Source organism: Pleurodeles waltl, chromosome 1_2 (assembly GCF_031143425.1).
Source record: "Pleurodeles waltl isolate 20211129_DDA chromosome 1_2, aPleWal1.hap1.20221129, whole genome shotgun sequence".
Lineage (NCBI taxonomy): Eukaryota > Metazoa > Chordata > Amphibia > Caudata > Salamandridae > Pleurodeles > Pleurodeles waltl.
This window is the reverse complement of record NC_090437.1, coordinates 1,270,810,830-1,270,835,775: the sequence shown is the minus strand read 5'-3', so window position 1 is coordinate 1,270,835,775 and position 24,946 is coordinate 1,270,810,830.

The window sequence follows — 24,946 nt, the reverse complement described above, 5'->3', positions numbered from 1 at the left end:
GCAGATATCTGACTGAAAATGGAGTGCACATCTGTGTTCTATTTCCTCATACATTGTCATTTTGTTAGCGAGAAGCCTGCACAGCTTCTACCAATTTGTGGAAGAAGGAAGCTTTCAGTGTGGCTGCCAGTTATGTACATGGACTATGTGATTGTAGCATGCATAGCAGCATGCATAGACTGTGCCTGATCTCTGTGACTGAAGGGTGATTGCACTGCTGCTGCATGTGCAGTGGCTTTGTGGTGTTCGAGCCAATCTTGCACTGCTCCCGCATGCACTGACTATAAAGGGCCTGATTCACAAAGGTAAACTTACACTTTTGTGTAAGTTTATGATTGTTCACAATTGACAAAGGTATTTTCCTGGTAGTATGATTAACAACTGTGGAGTTTCTGCATATAAAAAGATAGACCTTCCATATTTTTTTATGTGCAGAGACTCCGCAGTCGTAATGATACTACTGGTAAAAAGATAGGTCAGTACTATCTTTTTATGTGGAGAGACTCCGCAGTTGAAGAAATACTACTAGTAAAATACATTTGCAAATAGCAAACAATTGTAAACACAAAAACAGTGCTTAATTTGGAAATAAAAACGTGCCGAATAGCCCAAAGCTCTCTTTTGAATTTAAATGTGCAAACCGTCTCAAGCCTCTTTCGTCCATTTACACCCACTCCCTGCCCCTTCAGCTCACTCTTGCAGTTTTTTGCTTTCTCCCTTTCTGACACTTTTTCGTTTTTCTCTTCTTCCACTTCTCCCTATGTGTCTTTTGCTCACAGTATTTGCTTGATACAGAAAGATAAGTGCCGGCCCTCAAAAATAAGTGCCGGTGCCTTGCACCGTAAACCACCGGCTCAAATTAAGCACTGCATAAAAGGAAAGTAAAAATACGTTACTATTTACCTTAGTGTGCCTCTTTTATAAAAAGGCAGTGGCCAACATACTCATACTGCTGACGTTTTTAATGCCAAATGTACACAGCTCTTACAACACGTTCTCCGAATGTGTTATATTTCTTTCAGGGACTAGGGCACTTTCAGAGTGGACAAGCTAGATTGTGACAAGTTTTGTAGCCCTGAAAATCTTTAGATTCACAGTAACGCCCCAATTTTAATAGAGCCGTGTATGAAGGAAATGAGCATCAGTAGCCTAGATGTTATCCCAGATGAGCATCTTGATGAGTAGCTTTTGATTAAGAAGCATGAGGGTGCACTTTGTTACCAAAGGGATACCTTTGCTATCAGGTATCTAAGCACGTAAGATCTGTGTGACCTCAACAAAACCTTTCTCATCTAAATACCTGTAATTTTATGTTTAATCTAAGGTATGGCTTGGCCGTCTGAGGCCTGAGCCTGTGTGATCTGTGTTAACCTGTGGGCGAAGTCACCTTTTGGGAGGCTTTGACAGTAGGATCTGTGTCTAGTGTAGCTCTCCTATAAAGTCACGTGTTTGAATACCTCTTGTTCATTAAGCCTTGGCATGCAAGTTCCTATATAACTAATACACAGCTCTGCTGTTAAGGTCTGAGACCATATGATCTCTGTAATGTAAGAGATTGCTGTGTGAGCCTATATGGGTTTTGTAACTAGATGGAAAGCTTTCTTATAAAAATCCTTCTTAAGAGCTGTATGATATGACATACTGCTCTAATGCCGAAAGCATGAGCCTCTATCATTTGTGCATCTTGAGTTATACCTTGTTTTATTAAAGTCTGAACCAATGACTTGTTTTTCCTGAGATTCAATTAACTCTATTTGAAAACCTGTCAAGAGTATTGATGTTTTCTAAATGTACATAGTGAATTCCTAAAATATCCATAAACAATAAAATTATTGTTCTGAAATTAAATAAAACTCATGCACATATATGTTTCTCTTGTAAGCATAGTTGTTGACATTCTAGTTTGACCTCTAAGTCTGTTGATTCAGAACAGTAAAACTTTGATGTCAGTAGGGTCTTGAAAATTCTAGAACTTTTTCACAAACGCAAAATGTGCACGTTGAAGGGGCATGGATGAGTACATATTGGAACTTTCTTTAGTCTATACCTAGTCAGCAATAGAGTGTTGTACACACTAAGGGATATTTAAAGATTAAATGTTGTGTGCAAAATGTTAGAGGATTGGAGCTGGGGTAATTCTTCTAAAGGTTTTGTTGATAAGGGTAGAAAGGTTTGTTGGAGTTTCCTTGTCACTAATGGTTAAGATGATCATTGAAAAAATGATAGTTTAGCTCCTTTCTTAAAAATAGAAGTGAGTATGCAACCTTCTTTGTGGAGCAATGTTGTTCTGGAATCTGGCTCCATAGCTTTAAGAAAGATTGTGGGCCATATGTATGAAAATCTTTAGAGGTCGCAAACAGTCCGATTCGGATAATCAGACCTTATGCTACTGCTAAAAACTACCTTGGGATGTACCAAGGCCCTATTTTTGATTTGGTAACCTATTACAAAATCGTAAATAGGGTCTCTTATTCGGTTTTAGGAAGGGGCATGTTAACGGCGTCCCTTCCTAATAGCGACTCTCAGTGGGATGTAAGAATGTTTTGCGATCATGTGTGTACTATGGCTCATCTGATTATATCTTACACCACATTTGGAACTTCAATGGTAGTTGCTGTACTACAATGCATGAAAGGGTGAGGTGCTAAGTGTCCAACACTGTTACTTATAAATTATGTTGCATTGTTCCTCTCCCATTGTGATCGTTTAGTGTGTGTGGAAGAATGGCTAAGGTGGGACATGTAGAACATTCTGTAAAGGTGAGTGTTTAATGGACAGGAATGTAGTAAGTGGCTAGAAAAGCTCAAAGTCTAGTTGTAAGTAATATCATAAGATCTTTATCCTTGCTATTTGAGTGCTACACAGGGTAGTACATATGAAAAGTCAAAATATCTCTGTAAAAAATATCCACGCTCATGTTTACTAATAATCTGTTGAATATGGTTAGAGTAAGGAAATGTAATCCCTGGCCAATTAGTTTCCTTAAATGCAGCTGGGAATATACAGGTGTGTGTATTAATGTCAGGAGGCATGAAACAGAACTGTGATGTCACATAAATGTCTAAAAATAGGATATATAACTTTTGTTAGTAAATGCAGTATATGCCGAAAGTTGTATCTACTGTGTGATCTCTAAGCATTAATTATATGTGTGTGTCAACATTCTCTGTTGTTGCACTAACATATACATATTGCATCATGAACATATAAGAATGGTCAGTTACTATGGTAAAATTGCAATACATTACATTCTGCCCAAAGTGCTATATACAAAATAATACGTGTACCTTTCCTATATATGAAGAAGGTAAAAATGTGTCTGATACAATATACGTATAAAGTAGCCAATAATTAGTCTTATAAATGCTAATATTGTGTATATTTTTTCAGAGGGAGGACCTACCTCTCCTGCACAACAACCTGTCAATGAAGAAGAACCTGACCTTAAATTCTACCTGCCCTCGATCGATGAAGACATCTTTAACCAATTCCAGGACACAATTGATTGTTCTCTTCTTATCTTTGCAGAGGAAGAAGAAGTTGTTTAGTGTCTACATATGTCTCAGGAGGATCCAGAGGATCTACAAGTTAACTTTCAGCTGAAAGTGATTGGGGTACAGCGGTGTATGATGGAAGAAGTCAAGTTGAGGTGGAGACTTTTTCAGGCTCTCTAGAAGGAGTCCAGAGGTGTCTCAGTCCCAATAGAGGGTTGGCAGAGGCTGTACAAGACACTCATTCCTGGCTCTGTGGAGCTAATATCTCTTTAGCTGACATTGCTGGTGTCATGATGTAAAAGACCAATCAACAACAGCTTCCTTCATCAAGCACCAGTGATGTTGTCAACCAGCCAGGATCCATCAATTACTCTATCTAATCCTTGCATCATGAACTGTAGGGCTTAGGAAATAGAATGGAGGTAAAGATGGACTCCATCATGGCAACAGCAATTGTCCTCAACAGCAACTTTGTTGCTGTGTTGCAAAATCAGCAAACCCTAGCCAGGGAATACCATTCAGCCTTTTTGGCACTCACTAATGTTCTAGCAAAAATGGGACATGTATCTTCTACCTCTGATGATTGCTCAACTGAGCGACTCACAAGTGCTCCACGCCCTCCAAATGAACTGCACCCACAATCACAGGAGGCTGCACAATTGACAGAGAATGAAGATGGAATCTAGTTTACGGTTGCTATGATGCCAGGAAGAAGAATACATATACAAATGCAATCCAAATCACTGAATGAGCAGGTGGCAACACTCATTACCACTGAATACTGTAGCTGCATTGTAAGTCACATATAATGCAGAAATATGTGAGTCTGTAAGTGATCCTGCTAAGGACTATGCACTGGAACATCACAAATAATACTTATCTTTACGTTTATTCTAATGAAAGTGAGTATCAATGCCATACATCTAATTATGATTCAGCTGGAAAACTGTATATTTGTGAGGATCAGTCATAAAGAAAGTTGCCAATCAGCAAATCAAGTACACTTGCAACACCTGCTTAAGTTGGCAAGTAACAAAGGTACAAGTGGCTACTCCACATCAACTACACAAAAACATGTAAATTAATCTCAACCAAGGTCAGTTCTCAACCATCTCAATCATGGTTATCAAATTTGTAAATGAGTGCCACAATTATGAAGTAGGTGTGTTTACTTTGTATCATGCAGGGCAACAAAAGGACAACACATATCCTTCATGGCCATTAATTATGACACCCCTGGACAGTTTTGAGTGGTCTTGGGTGGTGTTTTTGACAAAAGAGAATGCACCTGAGCAAGTTGTGTTGCATGAAATTATATTGCTACTTGGAAGCCATTCCATGAGTTGTGCTTGGAACTTTACAAGCTTATGCCTATGTAAATTGCTACCTAGCCATATATAGCAAGAGTTAGAATTAATGAGATAATTAAAAATGGTATGCCTTTCCTAGTATGGCCTAACAAGTAGGTGTATACTGTATTGGTTCTCATCCTTCTTATTATGTGTGTTGCGTGGTGCGACACATATAGGAAGATAATACGTGGTCAAATTGTGTGTGCAGGAAGCTAGCCCTCCATAGCCAAAAATACTGTGGCCCATATTTATGTGTTCTTTGTGCAGGGAAGCTCAGCAATTCACTTTGCTGCAGTTCTTTGCGTCAAAGGGCAAGGCAGGAGTGCACCGTATCTATGGCATGCAGTCCATTCGTGTCTTTTCCGACTGTGCTGGCTCTGTTCTGGCAGCCTAGCTCAAATGCAGGCACCCTTGTACCATGGTTGGGTGCAAGGTTGTCTGCATTGTAGGCAGAATTGTTTTTTGTGCAGGAAGGGGTACCTTCCTGCTCAAAACAATTCTGGGAGCCTTTTTCTATGTGTTCTGCAGCACACATAGAAGGAGGAAAAAACAAAAAGAAATAGAGATATTTCTACTTGCTATGTCTCCCCTGGAAAGGCGTAAGGTTTTAGTGCATCCCAATGATTGGAAGGCCTTGTAAATCTGGGGATGCATCAAGATCCATGGGTGTTTTCATGGGTAGCGTACTGCAACACCCACGGAATGCCTCCCTAGTGCAAAGTAAGTAAACCATTCGATTTGTGCTGCCTTGCCTTACTCCATATCTATGAGGCCATTCAAAGCTATGCAAAGTGGCTTTGCGTGGCCTCATAGATATGATTTCAAGGTTTGCGCTGCTGTTGCATCACAAAGAGTGATGCAACAGCCATGCAACAGGCTCATGCAAATGATCCTGGGTCTGTAAGTAACCCCTTTATACTATGGTCAAAGATTACCTATGTTGGCAGTAGGATGCACAAAGTGTTGCAAAGCAAACAGAAAGTACAAATGCTCCATATCTTCGAATATATGGATCTGTCATCCTCTCTCCCTTTCCCTAGCTGGCATGGCTGTGTTGTGTAACATAGTAGAGAATATGGGCATGTGCTTTATGTGTGGGTTTGTATAAAATGAAATTGTTGAGAACGTCATGTTGAATTGCAACATATAAACTACCACGACTACTTCATTTTCTTAAAAGTAGACAACTTAATATTTTACCTATTGGTATGGTGCATTTGTACTCAACCACATATATATCTCAAACAATCTAGTAAATAATTAAAATATGTATTACTAACGAAGTACATTCACTAATTACTAATTGTAATTTATCTGTTATGTCTAATCTCTACACTACCTACACTAATACTTCTAATCTGGCCTTGACACCTCTGCTGTCCTCTGAGTCCAAGGAACCTTTTTAGGAGTCCTGAGGGTCAAGGAGAAACACACCCACTCAGTTAAGTGACAGTGTAACCTATTTGGTCACACATTAAATCTCGAAGACAAACTTAAAGATCAAAAAGGATTTATTCCTAACTTTAGGTCAAACCTGCATAAATGAGTCCCAGAAACATGCTACGTAAGTACAGAATCACCAAAGGAGAGTTAAAGCATCAAACCAAATTAAACTTTCGAAGCATGCAAAAGATCAATGTCTCTGCAGCAACTATACAAAAGATGTATATGATGACTTTAATCCAGTCTCAAATTCTCCTGCCTTACCATAGAATCGAATAATCCTAACTATTTTAATGAAGCTAAAAAGATTTGAAATAGAAAATGTCAGCATCACAGAAACCCAGTGAAAATTCTGCAAGGGAGATGTCTGTAGCATAAAGCCACTTCAGTCAAGTAACGAAAGAGGTCTGTTCCTCTCTAATTCTAAGGTTCTACTCTAGTCAAAGTGTAAAGGGAGTCTGAATCTCCAGCTAACTGAACAACAACCTTCTAGTAGATGACATCACAGTCAGTGACTTTCCATTGACAGGGCACAGTTGTTAATCTCAACCTTCTTTAGCCTTTCATCCTTTCAGACCACATCTGAATGACCTTGGATCACACCCATACTCAGGAATCTGGAGGGGAGGTCTTCTCCATGGAGCCTTATTACTTCTTTCGTGCTTGGCAACCCATCTTCTCATAGCCCCTTATCTATAACTAACAATGAACTTTCCATTAACTGGAGACTGTTACTGATGCACCTGCAAACTGGAGTAAAATGCAGCAAGTACAACCTCACATTGATGTTTAGACCCAGAAAAATATTTCAGGCCTTAGCTTCAGCCAACTTGACATAGACTTCAATGTGTATTTGATTATATGACTGAATGTGCATTTTTCATAAGCACAATAAAACGAAAAATTATCATGAAAAACACAACTTCTAAGACATCATAACACCAATACATTTGAATAAGAGCGCATAAATGTGATTTGCGTATGCCATTTCTACATTTCTACTTATAAGTGCACTTCAATATCATCTTTTCAGTGTGCCACATTTACATGAATGCAATTTACACTTGTTATATATGTAGCTGATTATTGTTTCTTTTTCTGCAAGGCATAATGGCACAGCCAAATTATGCTCTTTCACTGATCCGATCAACCCTCCTTAACATACATCAGCACAGACAACACCTACAAAAACTACATTCTACATATCAACCATCTTAACATTCATTACTAAACATATACACTACACAACTAACATTAGCACTCCCACAGTAACTATCTAAGTTATACAAACTTTCTACTACCTATGTGTAATTAACCCTGAACTTAACCTACTTCTAAAATAATAGATATCCTAACTGTCTGCCTATTTGATAAAACATATTTACAAAGATTTAGCAGAAGGGGGTGAGAATGAGGGAGAGTGAATTTGCCCTCCCTTCTGTGCAATTAAATAAAGTGTCTTCCGGCAACCACGAACGAGCTTATTATTGTCAAATTTGAGTTTGTTCACTTTGCTCAGTTGAAGTTGATGTTTTTAAATATTTCTAGTTCTTTTGAATCATCCTCATGATGAATAATCCCTTGTTCGGCATCTTGTCATTAGTGGTAGTTTGTGGTGCAGCTGATGTTTGTGGGATCTCACTCTAGCTGTTAGATTTCTTGGTCCTTGATGGTCACACAGGGTCTTTGGAGGATAAAGGCTGGTTGGGGGAAGTAGCTTGGACCCGTCATCTTTGCCCTTTCTTTTTGTCATAGGCTTTGACCATTTTACGGCAACCACAATCCATTTTCTCTAGTTGCCATATCTCGTTTGCACGCAATGTATTTCTTCTTTGCATCACCACTCAGTTTGTCTATTACATTAAGAGAGAAACATTACAATTAGACAGTTTGTTCACTTAGTAATTTTTCAAATGATTAGTCTTCATCCTTTTTTTAACACATGCATTCCCTGCTTTTATATGTCATGATCACTTATTTCAAATGACATACAAATAAATTGCACATAACAACTCTTTGCTAATGCTTTAACAAATTACAGGATGGATCACATGTTTGTACTTAACAACTGTCTCTACATATTGGGCAATACATGCACTATGGTTGTTTGCTTTGTGGCCACTCACCCCAGAGAAAAATTACTAATAGTAGAACAACAGTTACTCATTCACTGCAATTTGCATGATAGAAGTGTTGCAATCGTAGTTAGGAGAAATCTTTTACAGTACATTCCTACCTTAGCTTTTCGAGGTATCTCTAGATAAATTAACGGCCAGATATCCAAAGGGATCAGGTAGTGATTCCATCATGCAAGGGGATGAAAGCCAATGCTTGTACTTAACTGAGAATGACTATGCCACACAAAGCCACCTTGGTTGGTTCAGGGTGGTTGACTTTATTCGGGTATGTAAGGCAGCACATATGCCGGCCTTGCATAATACTGCTTTAAGTCTACCTTCAATGGGAAGAGTATAGGTGTTCAAAGTCAGGTGACCAGCGCATCTGCCCTATTTATGCCCCCACCCCACATGCCCAGTCATGGAAAGGAGGAGCATATATATTTTTGTTCAGCATTCTCCTGCGTACATTGCAACAAGTATATAGATCAACAGTTTTGTAATCGTTAATAGAGGTATCCCTTCTTTCGTATACACAATGTGCATTCAGTAATGCAGCCACCCTTCCACTATGACGCAAGACTGTCTGTGGCAGCACTAAGGGCCAGATGTGCGAAAAAAACAAATTGCGATTTGCAATTTGCGAGTCTCTGCGACTCGCAAATTGCAAGTCGCAATTTGGGATGCAGAAAGGTGTCTCAGACACCTTCTGCAAGTCGCTATGGGGTCGCAAAGACCCACCTCATTAATATTAATGAGGTGGGTCGCAAATTGCGGCCCCATAGCGACTATGGGCACTCGCTAACATGGAGGCCTGCTGACGTCAGCAGGCCTCCATGTTAGCGACCTGCTGCTCAATAAAGCAGTTTTTTTTTTTTAAATGTAGCCTGTTAACCTTTTGTTTCGTTTTTTTCAGGGCAGGGAGTGGTCCCTTGGACCACTCCCTGCCCTGAAAAACTATTTTTGGGTGCAATCACAAACTGGAAGGGGTCCCATGGGACCCCTTCCAATTTGCGATTGTGTTACCATCCACTTGAAGTGGATGGTAACTGCGATGCCATTTGCGACCGCATATGCGGTCGCAAATGGTATTGCATACCATTGCGAGTCGCAAATAGGAAGGGAACACCCCTTCCTATTTCCGAGTCGCACATGCATATTGCGAGTCGGTAACGACTCGCAATATGCATTTGTGCATTGCAAACCCACGTTTGCGAGTCGCAAACGGCGATTTTCGCCGTTTGCGACTCGCAAAAGGGTTGCTACATCTGGCCCTAAGTTCCCCAGCACAAGGAGACAGCATATAAACCTTTGTAATCATTTCACATTCCTTCCACAAGCTGTTATGCAACACAGAGAAGAATCTTCTTGTGCTAGATAGTGCCGGGTGTTTTATTATAGAGACACCCTGACCCCTTAGCACTGTTGGGCGGGCCGCAAAGGCACACCCCCTGATCAAAAAACAATTTCTTAAATATTTTGTTGCCGCAAGTTTGAAATATCCACAAATTTGCAGCAAAAAAATAACAAGAGCGGATTTCCCTGCTTGTTTTTTTTTTTAGGCCCCTGGGTGGGCCAGGTCCCAGGGGCATTAACAATTTAGTGTGGGGGGGCCTTCTGGCCTCCCCACAGCTCCGGGGACTATCACCTCCCTGGAGCTTTCATGTTTTTATAAGCTGCTGCCCTACGGACCGTCACCGTCCCTGGGCTTTTATTTTTAAATATGCGGGGGCCCACAGCCCCTCGCTGCCCTGGGGAGCACTGCCTTCCTATGGCTTTCCTTTATGAATAAGTGGGGGGCACAGCCACCTCCATAGGACTTTCAATTAAAATATGTGGGAGGGCCGTGCCCCCCGCTTCCCTGGGGACCGCCACCTCTCCAGGGCTTTCTTTTAAAATATGTGGGGGGTGGGCTGTGCCCCCCGCCCTGGGGACCACCACCTCCCCAGAGCTTTCAATTAAAACATGCAGGGGGGGCACGGCCCTCCCACTGCCCTGGGGACCGTCGCCTCTCCAGGATTTCAGTTAAGTATATGTAGGGGGCCCAGTGCCCCCATTCCCTGGGCACCACCACCGCGGGGCAAAATGTAAAAAAGAGAAAGGGTTGCCTTTGGGACCCCCATGCCCTGGGGACCACCACCTCCCTGGGGCTAAGTCCTTGTGGCTTTGCTGAAGGACTGCAACTGCAGCCAAACTACAGAAACACTCTGCTGTTTGACAGCGTGACTTGTAAAGCAGGAACCACTGTCAAACAGCAGAGATAAAATGCTTCAGCAAGCATGGAGCTGCTGTCAAAGAAGCTCTGTGCTTTCTGAAGCAATGGCACTGCAGGGGAAGCCTTATGTCTTCCCCTGCACTGTCAGGAATTCCGTAAGGGCATTTTATGACATTTTTTGGTGTAATTAAAAAATAAATAAATACCGAAATAAGGAGGGACTGTGGGGGAGCCCTTAAGGAGTCCTTCGCGGTCCCAGATAGCCCACAAAGGGCTAAAAACAAACACCGTAGCTCAGGTGTTCGAGTCCAGTTGGACTCATTTCCTTTTTTTTTTTTGTTCATAAAAAAAAATATTTTATATTAAGAAAAAACATTTTTGATTTTAAATTGGAAACAAATAACTCTTTGTTTCAAAGAATAAAACACCCTATCTCTCTCACTCTCACTTTCTTTCACTCTCTCTGTTTCAATCAATTCTCCCACTCACACACCCATTCAGACACTTACGCAACCACACACAGTCCCACTCAGACAGTCCCACTCAGACACACTCAGACACTATGCACTCACTCAGAGCCCCAGTAAGACCATCACACACCTACTCAGACCGACTCAGATAGTTATGCACAAACTCAAACACCCAGTCAGCCCGTAACACACCCACTCACAGAACCATTGACAACCTGATTCACCCACTCACAGACCCACACACATAATGACGCTCCCACTAAAGCACTGATATATGCATTCTCACACCCAAAGACTCTGACAGCCACTCTTACAGCCAGATACAGCCTCTCACACCTATTCTCACACCCAGAGAGGCCGCCGTCAACTTCTGCAATGCATGCATAAATGAAACCTCTGCTAGCAGCGAGGGAGAACTGTTTGACAGCTCTCTCTCACGCAGCCACCCTCCAATGAAAAGAGCCCCGGAAGGTGGTGGTCCCCGGGGCTGTAGGGGGAGCGGGTGCACAGCCCCCTGCTAACAATTTAAGATGCCCCTGGGAGGTGGTGGTCCCCAGAGCTGCGGGAGAACCACGCACCCCTGCATACAATTTAATATGCCCCTGGGAGGTGGTGGTCCACAGGGCTGCGGGGAGGTCGTGCATCTCCCGCATTTAATTTGAGCAATGTCCCAGGGTGGTGGTGGTCCCCCAGGCTGCACAGGAGCAACACAGTCCCTCACAAAAAATTGGAGCAATGCCCTGGGAAAGCGGTGGCTCCCAGGGTTGCAATGGGGACCAGTGGGCCCCCATTACAGTTGTTTGAAAACCCAGGAGCCGGTGGTCACCAGAACTGTAGGGGAGCTGGGTGGCCTCCCCTTGTTTCATTTTTTAAAGCCCCGGGAGGTGGCAGTCCCCGGAGCTGAAGGGGAACCAGAGTTCCATGCTGATTAAAATGTAAATACCCCCAGGACCTGGCCCACCCAGGTGCCTCACAGAGACAAGCAGGGGAGCCTGTGCTTGTTTTTTCTAAATTTATTTTGCTGTGAATTTCATGAATTTGAACAAAATATTTTAAAAGAATGCTTTTTAGCCCTGGGAAGGTTGCTCTGGGACCCCACCACCAGAGCTAAGGGCTCAGGTTATCCCTATCCCTATCCTTGCTCTTTTTTCTTTTTTTCAAATTTCTTTGTGGGACTCAGTTGAAGCCCCTGGATTAGTCCCAAGATGGCTGGCAACACTTCCTGGTTTGAAGTGTTGTCAGACAATCACAGCTCTGCATTTGCCATGCACGAGCTCTTAATCCTCATGAAGTCATTGCGGCCAGAGATATTCACATTTATTTTCCCTTTAATATCTCAAAAACTACTGAACAGATTTACACTAAATTAGTGAAAGAACAATCTGTGTACTAAAATCTAGCTATCTGCAAAAATTGGTGTAATTCCGTCCAGTGGTTCGGGCTGTAGTCATGTCTGCAAGCCCTATGGGAATTAACATGGGAAACGTAACTTTTTGAAACACCCCTTTTTTCTTGGCCCACACTTGACGGATCACTCCGAAACTTTTTGTGCTCAACAATAATCACCAGGGCACTTTTCTTAGAAAATTTATTGAAGATTTCTCAAAGGGTGCAAAAGATATAGGCAAGTCAAAACCCGCTTTTTCTATGGAAACAGGGTCCTAATTTTAACTATATATTTAATATACACATATTAAATAGATAGTTATATATATATATCCCCCCCTCCCCCACAAGTATATAGACACGCTATATGACTAAGGGCCTGATTTAGATGGTGGGGTTACAATGAAGGCGGATATCCTGTCCGCTGAAATCTTAATCCCACAGGACATAATGAGATTTCGGTGGTTGGGATATCCGTCACTGTTGTAATGGAGTAACTCTTCCACCAATACCTAAATCAGGTCTCAACCTGCATGCATGCTGTAAAGTAGTTTCTGGCAAGATCACCTTTGTCACACCCACACACTTGCAATGAATTTGGTTGATGCATTCCCCATTCACTTTTGTTGTCTTCACATACACTATGTACAGAATGGTATGTACAATTGCAACATGTTTATATTTAACAACCCATTGCAGGAAAATGTAATTCAATATTATTACTTTAGTAATTTTTTTAACATTGAATTTCACATTCTCAGACAATTTAGAATTTACACTTACCAATTAGAAGTTCATTTGCATATGTACCATTCTGTAAGCACTCATTTATGGTGTAGTGTATAAATATCTTGGCATCACAGACACTTCCTGGGTACTTTGCTAACTGATTTGTGAATGTGCCTTTATGTTCCACATTTGCCTGCACATTCATTGAGTAGTTATGCTTCTGATTTCTATATATATGTGGAGGTGCTGAAGGTGCCACCCATTGCACACGTGTGCAATAAGTTGCTCCCAACACATTCACAGCAAATTGTCAAGTACCCACCCTCACTTGGTAGTAAATTGTTCTTGGCTTGTTTTTGACAAAGTAGACATTTTGGAGTAATTTTGATGATTGCATCCAGTATAGATGGCAGAAATGTGAAAAAGACAGCCTGAGATGTACAGTCAAAATGGCATTTATCTTCTGAAAAGATCCTGAAGCCAAAATATAAAGTACCGCCATCAGTTTCAAAGGAGATAGTATGGCATTTGAAGGGCCTTTTGATGGTTGTAGACTTGAGCCAATCTCCTCCAATAACTCCAAAATCCTCTCCTTCTTGAGTCTACATACCTGGATCACCTCTTCCTCTCTGAGATTTATGAAGGTGATCCTTTGTCAGAACATTTGTTCCTTCCTCCTTCGCTATAGCTGTTGTTAACGCAGACCACAACCCAATTGCAGTATGATTATCTCAATGGCTAATAAGAGTTTCCTTATTCTACTAGGTGAAATATCTATTTATAGTGATGCTTTTGTGTCTGTTCTTGTGCCTGTGTTGACCATGCGTAGCATTCTAACACTTTCCCATTGTTGGATTACACTGAGTGGTGCAGCGTCATGTAGTATTTTCTTCTGAAATACCACTGCATTAGACTTGCATTGGGATTTGCATTGAAACACCCACCTTGCATACTACCTGGGTCAAATACATTGACACAGTGCAGCACTGGCATGATGCAGCCAGCCTGAAATTATGTAAACTGGCTGCTGCGTCTCTTGATGAATTTAACTTAACCCCTTGTGTTGCCTTGCACTGGTTTGCATGATGCAACAATGTAAGGACTTAATAAGTCACCCCCTTTGCTACGAACACTGAGCATCAAGATTGTGAGGCAGACTAAAGTGAAGCCTTGAGGCCATGCCACTTGCAAGCTGTGCCATGGCCCACAGTGCACATGCCTGATGCCAGATCTGCTTATCTATGTGTCCAGGTGAATAGTTGATTGATGGCATTGCACTTGCTAGTTGATTTGCATATTGTGGTGTCTGAGATTGAATTGAAGCTGTGCTTGATGAATTTAATTAGTGGTGTGATGTCTTTGAAGAGGTAGCTGCAATGGTTGACTGTTATAATTAGCTTTGGATGTGGTCATTGGATTTCAGTGTAAGAAGCAAATGTTTCCATCTTGGGTTTAACTTAATGCTTTTTCTTTTCTTTCTAGCCCATAGCTCATTTTCAGCTGGCTATTTCTGAGTAAGAAGTGGAGAAATCATTTAGATTAATTGGACATATCATAAGTGGGTGCAAGTGTAGATTTTGACTTTTAACGCAAAGCGAAGTCCAGAAGGAAGTTGACATATCTGTTGCCTCTGCCATGTGTTCTTACTTGAGCATTAGCATGTGGAAGTATGTAAAATAGTCGTACAGTAGTTTGTTGGGTTTTGTTTGTGTGGGTTGGTATGATGACCAGTATGGTGGCATACTCAGATCATTTGAGTAACAGCCAGGGTACTAATCAAGGCATGGCAGTCTGGCGAAGACTGGGGAGATTGCTGTTGAAAATTACCATTGTTTGCATAATGCCCTTCTGCCAGATTTTTGCCTTTCCTCTTTTACTTTCTTTGGAACTCTGGGCTCTTTAATACTTTTAACCAGTAGTAAATTGCTTGTGCTCCCTCTTCAACATTGTGGACTTGGTATGTATAAATTAGTATATTTAACCTGCCTATATATCTTTCATATATTGTACTAATTGTGCGCAGGACTTGGAAGTAAAATGCCTATAGTGGACTCCAGTACCTCTTGTGCCATACACTAAAGTGGCAGTACAAACATGGCTTCAGGCATAACATTGTAGCTTGAAGCAGTGGCAGTGCAAACATAGCTTCAGGCCTAACATTGTAGTCTGACTAACCACAGCACCGAAACCGAACTCTTAGCAGCCACTGACAACATATGCTTCGTACTGGACCACTACCACACTCATCCTCCTCGACCTCTCCGCTGCATTTGACACCATCTCCCACTCTACCCTCTGCGACAGACTGCAGGGCACTGACTTCCAAGACAAATCCCTGAGCTGAATCAGGTCCTTCTTCATCGGAAGAACACAGGGGGGTCAGACTACCACCATTCACATCAGAACCTAAAGACACTAGCGGTAAATACTGCCAAATTATGACCATGTCGGAAACAGCTCAGACAGATAGCCACTTTAACACACCGACCGCCAGGGCGGAAACAACATCCACCACGATGTTAACTGCCTACAGCCAGGGGGAAGACAATGTTCTGCCCACTGTATTAAGACATACCAATCTGCCACCTTTTCCGGAGCGGTACTAACGACATCAAAAGCCTGGCAGAAACACTGTACAGAAGGGAAACGACTCACCTGTGGAGACTCAGGGAACAACCACACCGCCATGGAGCCCAAGCTGCATGTCCTTCCAATGCTCTTCTATGTGCTGATCCACTACGAACACCAACGACGGCGAAGACAACCTCAGTGACTACAGCCGCCTAGCACACAGGGGAGGGAGGGAGGAACACACATGCAAAACCCCCAACATCATACACAGAAGCAAAATAACATATTTACCCCGTACCCCTCAGGAATAATGCATGGACAACTACAATAGAGTAAAAAGAGCGTAATAAGATAAAAGAGTAGACAATCTTGCATCCAAATCAAAACAATATACATATTTACAAATGTAGGGACACTGCCCAGTCCTAAATGTTCATGGCCACAGGGCCATATTACAAAGTCCAAGGCCCCACTTCACTCCTGCAACAACATGGAGAGAACACTGCAGGGGCATCAGTTAGAAAATAGGCAGGCACCTCAGGGGGACGGGAAACGGGGGGCACCTCAGTCGGCAGATGGTACAACATGCCCATTGATTGATCCTGGGGAGTTCATGGCTACAGTTTCTCATGTGGGTGTCTTTCCCACTGGTTCTGGGGCGGCAACATGCCTGGTGCTTGATCCTGGGGAGTGTAAGGCCACAGCCTCTCAAGTGGGTGACTTGTTCACTGGTTCTGGAGGGGGCAACTTGCCATGTGCTTGATCCTGGGGAGTGCAAGGCCACAATCTCTCAAGTGGGTGAATTGCCCGCTGGTTCTGGAGGAAGCATCGTGTCCAGTGAGCTTCATCCGCGGAAGGATGGGGTGAGTGGATGGCATCTCCACTGGTTCGGGAGGGGGCATCATGCCCTGTGAGCTTCATCCTGGGGAGGATGGGGTGAGTGGATGGCATCTCCACTAGTTCTGGAGGGGGCATTGTGCCCTGTGATGAAGATCTTGGGGAGTGCACAGTCACAGTCTCTCAGGTCGGTGTTATACCCACTGGATTTGCCGGGGGCGGGCCGCACAACAGCCTTTGGATGTAGGTCTACAGAATGTCTGCCAGCGGTGACGGCTGTTCAGTGGTGGCAGTGGTGCTGCTGCTGCTGGTGGTGGTGGGAGGGGGCTCCAGCCCATCCCCTGCAGCCTCTGACGGCTGCCCAGTGGAATTGGTGGTGCTGGTGGCGGTGCTGCTGGTGGAGCTGGTGGTGGGGAGGAAAGTTCCAGCCCATCCCCTGCAGCCTCGGACAGCTCCCCACTGGTGTTGGTGGTGCTGCTGGTGGTGGGGGGAAGCTCCAGTCCATCCCCTGCAGCCTCGGATGGCTGCCCACTGGTGCTGCTGGTGGTGCTGGTGGCGGTGCTGCTGGTGGAGCTGGTGGTGGTGGGGGGAAGCTCCAGCCCATCCCCTGCAGCCTCGGACGGCTGCATCACCATGGTTGGTGGTGGGGTCTCCGACTGAGTCCCAGCACCAGGCCCCTTGTCCTTACTGCCTGCTGGTGCAGGCCCCTTGCTCTTCCTTCCTGCAGCACTTGGGGCTGGCTACTTGCCCTTCCTCCCTGCAGCACCTGGGGGTGGCTCCTTGCCTTTCCTTCCTGCAGCACTTGGGGCCGGCTCCTTGCCCTTCCTTCCTGCAGCACTTGGGGCTGGCTCCTTGCCCTTCCTTCCTGCACCACCTGGGGCAGGCACCCTTTCCGTCTGGCTGGCTGGTGGCCGGGATCCTTTCCCACCTGGATTTTGTGGGGACACTACTGTGCATGTAGACTGGGTGGCTGAGGTGCTTGCCTGGGTTTTGACCACCCTGGCCTGACGTGAAGGATGGGGGGTAGGGGTAGGGAAGAGGTCAATGGTGGAGAGGAAAAGCTTCTTAGTAAGTGGTTGTAGGAGGTGTCAGTCTGCTGTGTTTGGGTGCAGGTGCAGGTGCATGGGCTGGATGCTGTTGTGAGGTGTATGGCTGTTGGGTGTCTGAGTGCTTGCGTTTGTGTATTTTGTGAGGAGGGGGCACAGACACAGTGGGAGAGGACACAGTGGACGTGTGCATGGATGTGGGGGTGGTGACTGCCAGTGAGCTGTGTGATCTGATAGGTGTGCTGGTGATGGGGGTAGAGGATGAGGATGTAGTGCATGCAGGTGTGAGTGTATACACAACTGGGAGGGAGGTAGACGAGGAGGAGGAGGGGGCCACAGTGAAGGCAGTGGATGTTGGTATGTCTGCATCTGGATGGTGTTTGTGTGAGTGCGTGTGGAATTAAGTGTGGTGCTTGTGTTTGCCATGTCCACTCTTGTGTGTTGTTCTGTGTGCATGCTCGTCTGCCTGTGTGCTTGGGATAGGTTGCGGTTGAAGAGAATAGGATTGGGAAGAGGAAATTGGAGGAGGGAGGGTGGAAACAGGGACAATGACTGCCATCAGAGAGGAGGCCAGAACCTGGATTGATCTTTGTTGGGCCGCCAAGCCAGTGTGAATGCCCTCCAGAAAGGCATTGGTTTGTTGCATTTGGGCTGCCAGCCCCTGGATGGCATTCACAATGGTTAACTGCCCAACAGAGATGGATCACAGGAGGTCAATAGCCTCCTCACTCAGGGCAGCAGGGCTAACTGGGGCAGGGCCCGAGGTGCCTGGGCGAAGTAGATGCCCACCCTCCTGGGTGAGGGGGCACGGGAAACTCGCTGAGGGGCTGCTGGGAGGGCTGTGCTGGTACGGGGTGGTGGCTGTACCTGTAGCTAGGGTGGGTACAGAGGTGTCCGCCACCACCAGAAAGCTTCCATTGGAGGAGGTATCTGTGTCCGAACTGTCCCCTCCAGTCTCTGCCGTGGTGCTCCCCTCGCCCTCCGTCCCGCTGGTGCCCTCACTGTCGGCGGACTCAGCCTCTTGGGTCCTGTGGGATGCAGCTCCCTCTGTCAACAGTGCCTCTGCTCCTCCGCCAGATGATGCTAATGCACATAAGGACAGGATGACGAAACAATAAGGGGGGGATGAGACAAAGGATACACTGGGTCAATGGCGGCACCAACACAACCGTTGGCATACACAACACACTCACACACAGGGGGCAGCCCTACGCACTAGGCAATGTACTACCAGTTACAATGCTAGTCACCAGGAAATGGTTAGAGATACATACCGCCAACTGCAGCATACCTGAGACCCACACAACCCTGCCCAGTTGTGGATGCCTACTAGCTAGGTTGGAGTAAGTTCACATCAGAACCCTGCCCAACGTGGGACCTACTCTGCAATGTCAGGCCTGGCCTAGGGGCACCCACAGGCCCACATCCCCCACCCTGATACCACCACCCCAGGCGTAAGCTGTAATGAAAGGCACTGTACTCACCCCCTTGTTGCTGCTGTGATGCCCCCAAGCGCCCATCCAGCTCCAGATAGGCCACCGCCAGTATGCGGGCCATCAGGGGAGTCAGGGTTCAACGGGCACCCCTTTCTCGTTAGGAGGCCATCCCCAGCTGGGCCTCCACCGTGTTCCGTGCCCAGCGTCTCAGGTCCTCCCACTGTTTGCGACAGTGGGAGCTCCGCCTGCCATAGACCCCAAGGTCCACACGTCGTTGGTGATGGCACGCCATGTACCCTTCTTTAGATGGGTGCTGACCTGCAGAGAAATACACACAGGGAAAGGTATTAGTCAGACCGTCCTGCCTGTTACACTCATGGCCCACCATGCCCCTTTTCCCACCCCCTTACGCACAGACATGGCCCTGCATACATGCTGCACGCTGCCCAGGGGACATCCACCAACCCCCCCCCACACGAGGCCTGCACTCACACCACTCCATGCATTCATGCCCCATGCATCGTGCACACAGTGTACTCACCTGTTGGTCTGGAGGCCATTACAGCAGTCGGTACTGGGATATGACCCCATCCACCAGTCGCTCCAACTCTGCCGAGGTGAAGGCAGGGGCCCTTTCCCCAGTCACATGTGCTATGGTAGGTTCCAGACACAAGTCACAGCAGCACATGAAGTGCAGGTCCTCTCCTTTTGAAGATCAGGTAGCAATTGAGTGAACAGATGGAAAATGGCGGGTACGTCTGTGGCGGTGCGTACCATCACCGCCAGCGTACATCACCATTGGCCACTGTAACCCATAGGGTCCAATGATAACCAATGAGGAGTTGCATGACGGTTCTCGACCGCCTCACGCAACGGCACACAACATCAGCGGAATTACCTCATTTCCACCTGTCCCTCAATACTGGACAGGCGGACGCCATTTCAGGGGGGTGGGTGGCCATGGATCCTAACTGCGCCATAGTAAATAATTTCACATTCTGGACATATGCCACCAAAATATTGTAAGAATCACAAAATGCATTGAACTGTAGTGGTAACAATGTACAGATAATGACCAGCTGCTCACTCTTTTACCCCATAGAATGTAACCGCTGCAGATGAATAGGAGATGGAGACATCCCCCGTGTACAGACCCCTGGTGGACTTGGCAACAAGGGTGGACAGGCACATTATCCTCACCTATAGACTTGACAGGGCAACAGTCACAGAGCTTTGTGCCCAATTAGAGCCTGACCTGATATCTGCTGTCCGTCACCCCACCGGGATCCCCCCTCTTGTGAAGTTCTATCTGTGCTCCATTTCCTGGCAACTGGTTCCTTCCAAGTGACAGTGGGCTTGGCAGCAGGAATGTCACAGCCAATGTTCTCAATAGTGCTGACCAGAGTGTTGTCTGCCCTGATCAAACACATGTGTAGCTACATCATCTTCCCCCAGGTGGAGGATTTGGCCACAGTGAAGGCTGACTTCTATGCAATGGGACATATCCCCAACATCTAGCATGGAACACATATCGCATTTGCCCCTCCCAGCAAAATGAGCAGGTCTTCAGAAATCGAAAAAGTTATCACTCGACTGTGCAGATGGTGTGTTTGGCGGACCAGTACATCTCCGATGTCAATGCTAAGTATCCAGGCTCAGTGCATGATGCTTTTATCCTGTGGAATAGCAGCATCCCAAATGTGATGGGCCAACTCCAGAGGCACAGGGTGTGGCTAATAGGTGAACCATGGTTCCCACCCAGTGGATGTTGGTGTATGGGGATGGTGTGGGCCATATAGGATAGTGTGTGGCTAACAGTTGTCCCTTGATATTTGCAGGTGACTCTGGTTACCCCAACCTCTCGTGGCTACTGACCCCTGTGAGGAATACCAGGACAAGGGCAGAAGAACGTTACAATGAGGCACATGGGCGAACAAGAAGGATTATAGAAAAGACCTTCGGCCTCCTGAAGGCCAGGTTTCGTTGCCTTCATCTAACAGGTAGATCCCTGTGCTACTCACTCAAGAAGGTCTGCCAGATCATCGTGGCATGCTGTATGTTGCACAACCTTGCCTTGCGCCGCCATGTGCCTTTTCTGCAGGAGGAGGAGGCTTGAGAAGGCCGTGTGGCAGCAGTGGACCCTGTGGACAGTGAAGATGAGGAGGCAGAGGATGAGGATGAGGACAACAGAAGTGCAGTCATTCGTCAATACTTCCAATGACACACAGGTAAGACAATGTTATTTCACTTTTCATTGACAGTTTGGTGTGTGACATTGTCACAGGCAGGCTGTGAATTCCAACTTCAATGACCACCGACTGTACCCATTGCCATCTCTTTTTGCAAATGTTGATGCCCTACTATTGCTCCTGGTGTGTCAGTGCCGCCAACTACAGGTCTTTCCTAAGTATACATTACTGTACAGTTGAATTGCAATTTTTGAACCTTGTGAAACGAATACATTTTGAAATCATTTGACATACTCCATACTTGTATTTATTCAAAGTGTGTTTATTGCAGTGCTCTGACGACAAGGGGGAAGTGCAATGGAATGGGATGATGATGGAGGAAAGTCCAGGTTAGAGTCTAGTCTATTTGTAGCACAGGTGCAATGTCCAAAGGGGCATAGAAAGGGGAGCAATGGCAGTTCAAGGTGGACAGGGTGACAGAGTGAGACACAAGGGTGACAATCAGGAGAGTCTTACTTTCTGGTGGGGGTCTTGGCAATAGTCTCTGGCTTCTGCCTGGATCGCAGGGAACGTTTGCGGGGTGGTTTTCCTATAGGGGGAGGGATGCTGGTGGCCTGTTGGTCTTGTGGCAGAGCCTCCTGTCTACTAGCGGCAGCGGAGGTGGAAGGCTGTTCAGTAGTCTGGCTAGTGTCAGGGGCCCGTTGGTGTGCCAGTGCCTCCCTCATACTGTTGGCCATGTCTGGTAGCACCCCTGCAATGAGACCAGCAATGAGACCAGGGTAGTGTCAATGACCTTCAAGTCCTCCCTGATCCCCAGGTACTGTCCCTCCTGCAGCCGCATGTTCTCCTGCATCTTGCCCAGGATCTGGCCTAGCGTATCCTGGGAATGTTGGTATGCTCCCAGTATCGTGGTGAGTGCCTCCGAAAGTCGTTTCCTTGGGCCTGTCCTCCCCCGGCACACAGCAGTCCTCCCAGCTTCCTCGTAGTCCTGTGCCTCTGTCCCCTGAACAGTGTGCCCACTGACGCCAGGTCCCTTATTGTCCTGTGTTTGCGGTGTGCCCTGGGGTTCTTGTAGTGGTGGACACACTGCTGATTGACGTGTCCTGGGGACAGAGATAAGGGCCCGCTTGGTGGGTGCTGTGGTGGTGTTTCCTGAGGGGGGAGGCTCTGTGGTGGTGTGAGACTGTGCCTGGGAAACAGACTGTCCGGAGGTCCCTGATAGGCCAGGTTGGCCATCCAGATCCAGGAGACCAGGTCTGCTGTCATCACTGTGGGCCTCTTCTGTGGGGGGACAGCATGTTGCTGGCACCTCTTCTCCGGTGAGATTGGCTGGGGTACCTGTGGGGATGTAAATGCAGTGTTGTTGTTTCTGTGTGTGACATATTGTGCATGGGTAGGTTGCCCTCTATGGTTGTTATTACCCTGTCAGCTTTCCCTAGGTGATTGTCTCTAGTGTGCATGCTGTAGTGATAGGTGTCCATGCAGGTCTGTGAGTGGTGTCCTTGCATTGGTATGGCATGCAGGGCTTGGCATTGGGATGAGTGGGTTGTGATGGTGGGGTGTGTGGGAGGTGGTGGGGTGATGGGAGTGAGTGTGGGGGTATGTGACGGCATGCAGGTAGGGGGAGATAGTAATAGAGAGTTGACTTACCAGAGTCAAGTCCTCCTGCTACTCTTGCCAGGCCCTCAGGATGCATGATTACCAAGACTTGCTCCTCCCATGTTGTTAGTTGTGGGGGATGAGGTGGAGGTCCACCGCCAGTCCTCTGTACAGCGAGTTGCCGTCTTGCTGCAGTGGAACATACCCTCCCCTGTAGGTCATTCCACCTCTTCCTGATGTCATCTCTTGTTCTTGGCTGCTGTCCCAGGGCATTGACCCTGTCCACGATTCTCCGCCATAGCTCCATCTTCCTAGCAATGGATATCTGCTGCACCTGTGATCCAAATAGCTGTGGCTCTACCCAGATGATTTCCTCCACCATGACCCTTAGCTCCTCCTCAGAGAATCTGGGCTCTCGTTGTGGTAACATGGGTGTAGTGTGAATGGTGTTGGTGAGGATGTGTGTGGTGATGTGTTGGGGTGTGTGATGTAAGGTGCGTGGGTAGTGTATAGGTGATGGTGGTATGTGGCTCTGGTTGTGTGAGTGCTCTTGCTGTCTCTCTCTGCTGGCAATTATTATTTGTAGTAAGGGTTTGTGGGTAGTGTGGGTGTGTGTTTTATAGTGGTGTGGGTGTGTGGGTGTGGTGTGTGCATGAGTGTCAGGTGTGTGTTATTTAAATTGTCCAATGTGGTGCTTTTTTGCTGAGTGTGTGTATTTTGAGCGCGACGGTATGTACCACCAATGGTTTACTGCCATTGAATGTCCGCCGTGGTGATTCGTGGGTCATAATGTTGTGGGTGTAGTTCTGTTGGCGTAACGGGGTGGGTTTTGATACCACCAGTTTAGCACTGACCTTTGGGCTGGCGGATTTGTGTGTGTGGCTCAATAGTGACATATTGGTGTATGTGTGTCATAATATGGTTAGCGGATATCCGCGGCGGCGGTATGTTGGCGGCAGTCTGCATGGCGGTAAGTGGGATTTACTGCCAATGTCATAATGAGGGCCATAGTCTCCTACGCCAATGACACCCAACATATCCTCTCCCTGTCCGAGGACGTCCCCTCAACCTCAGGCAGACTGCATCACTGGAGCAGTTCAGGAAGGACCTCAAGACCTGGCTCTTCGACTGAGCAGCACACCTACATTCAGCGCCATGAGACCCTATGAATGATTAGCCATGATTGATTGCTTGATTGACTATAGCAGTGTAAAACTGCAGTACTTCCTGTCAAACTAAACCCTTTTGACAGGCCAAAAACCTGCTTTCAGTAATAAAGTAGGGGGTATAGCATTTAAAAGTAGGACATGTAAAAATGTAATGTTTATATGAGCTTACTGTGAAAAGCACCTAAACACTATTTTTAATTTAGGAAGTGAAACACTGAGAAGTAATAATGAACATTATGTTTACAATCTCAGGATAGGGGTCAGCTAGCAAATGATTCAAACACTATTTTCAATATTTATTAAAAACCCAACTCAATTGTGAAGTAGGATTTTTAATTAATATTAAGGACAAGTCAATTTAGAAGGTTGCGCTTGTCTTGCATGAAACCCATAAAGGCCAAATTTAATTGACTATCAGCTGTCTGCAAGCTGGTTAATGGCCCTGAATTAAATGTAAAAACTGCTCCCAGAAGAGAAAGAATGGCATGGGTGTGGGGATATGCTTCAGTTCCCCTAGTAAGGTGGACAGTTGCGGTGAACCCAGGAACATAATTTATTTGCCCCTGGCCATTGTTAGCTGATGCTTGGGCGGCCCACTTCCTTTATCTCCCCAATCAGTCAGGCAGACATAGAACCCATTGGGAGGTGAGCAGTTCCAACATCTGGTTAGGACTGACCACAGAGTGGAGGCTGCTTATTACCCTAGTCATACCCATGGGTGGGTACATGGATTCTGCACAACGGGAGAGGGATTTCACCATCTTTGATTTTAGATGTCAGGGGCATTGTACGATTGTTTGAAGTATGGCAGAAAGGAACTGTTGCAAAAGTTGGTGAGATTACCCGTGGAAACACTGTTGGTAGGGAAGGGCCAGGAATCACCCCCACTCACA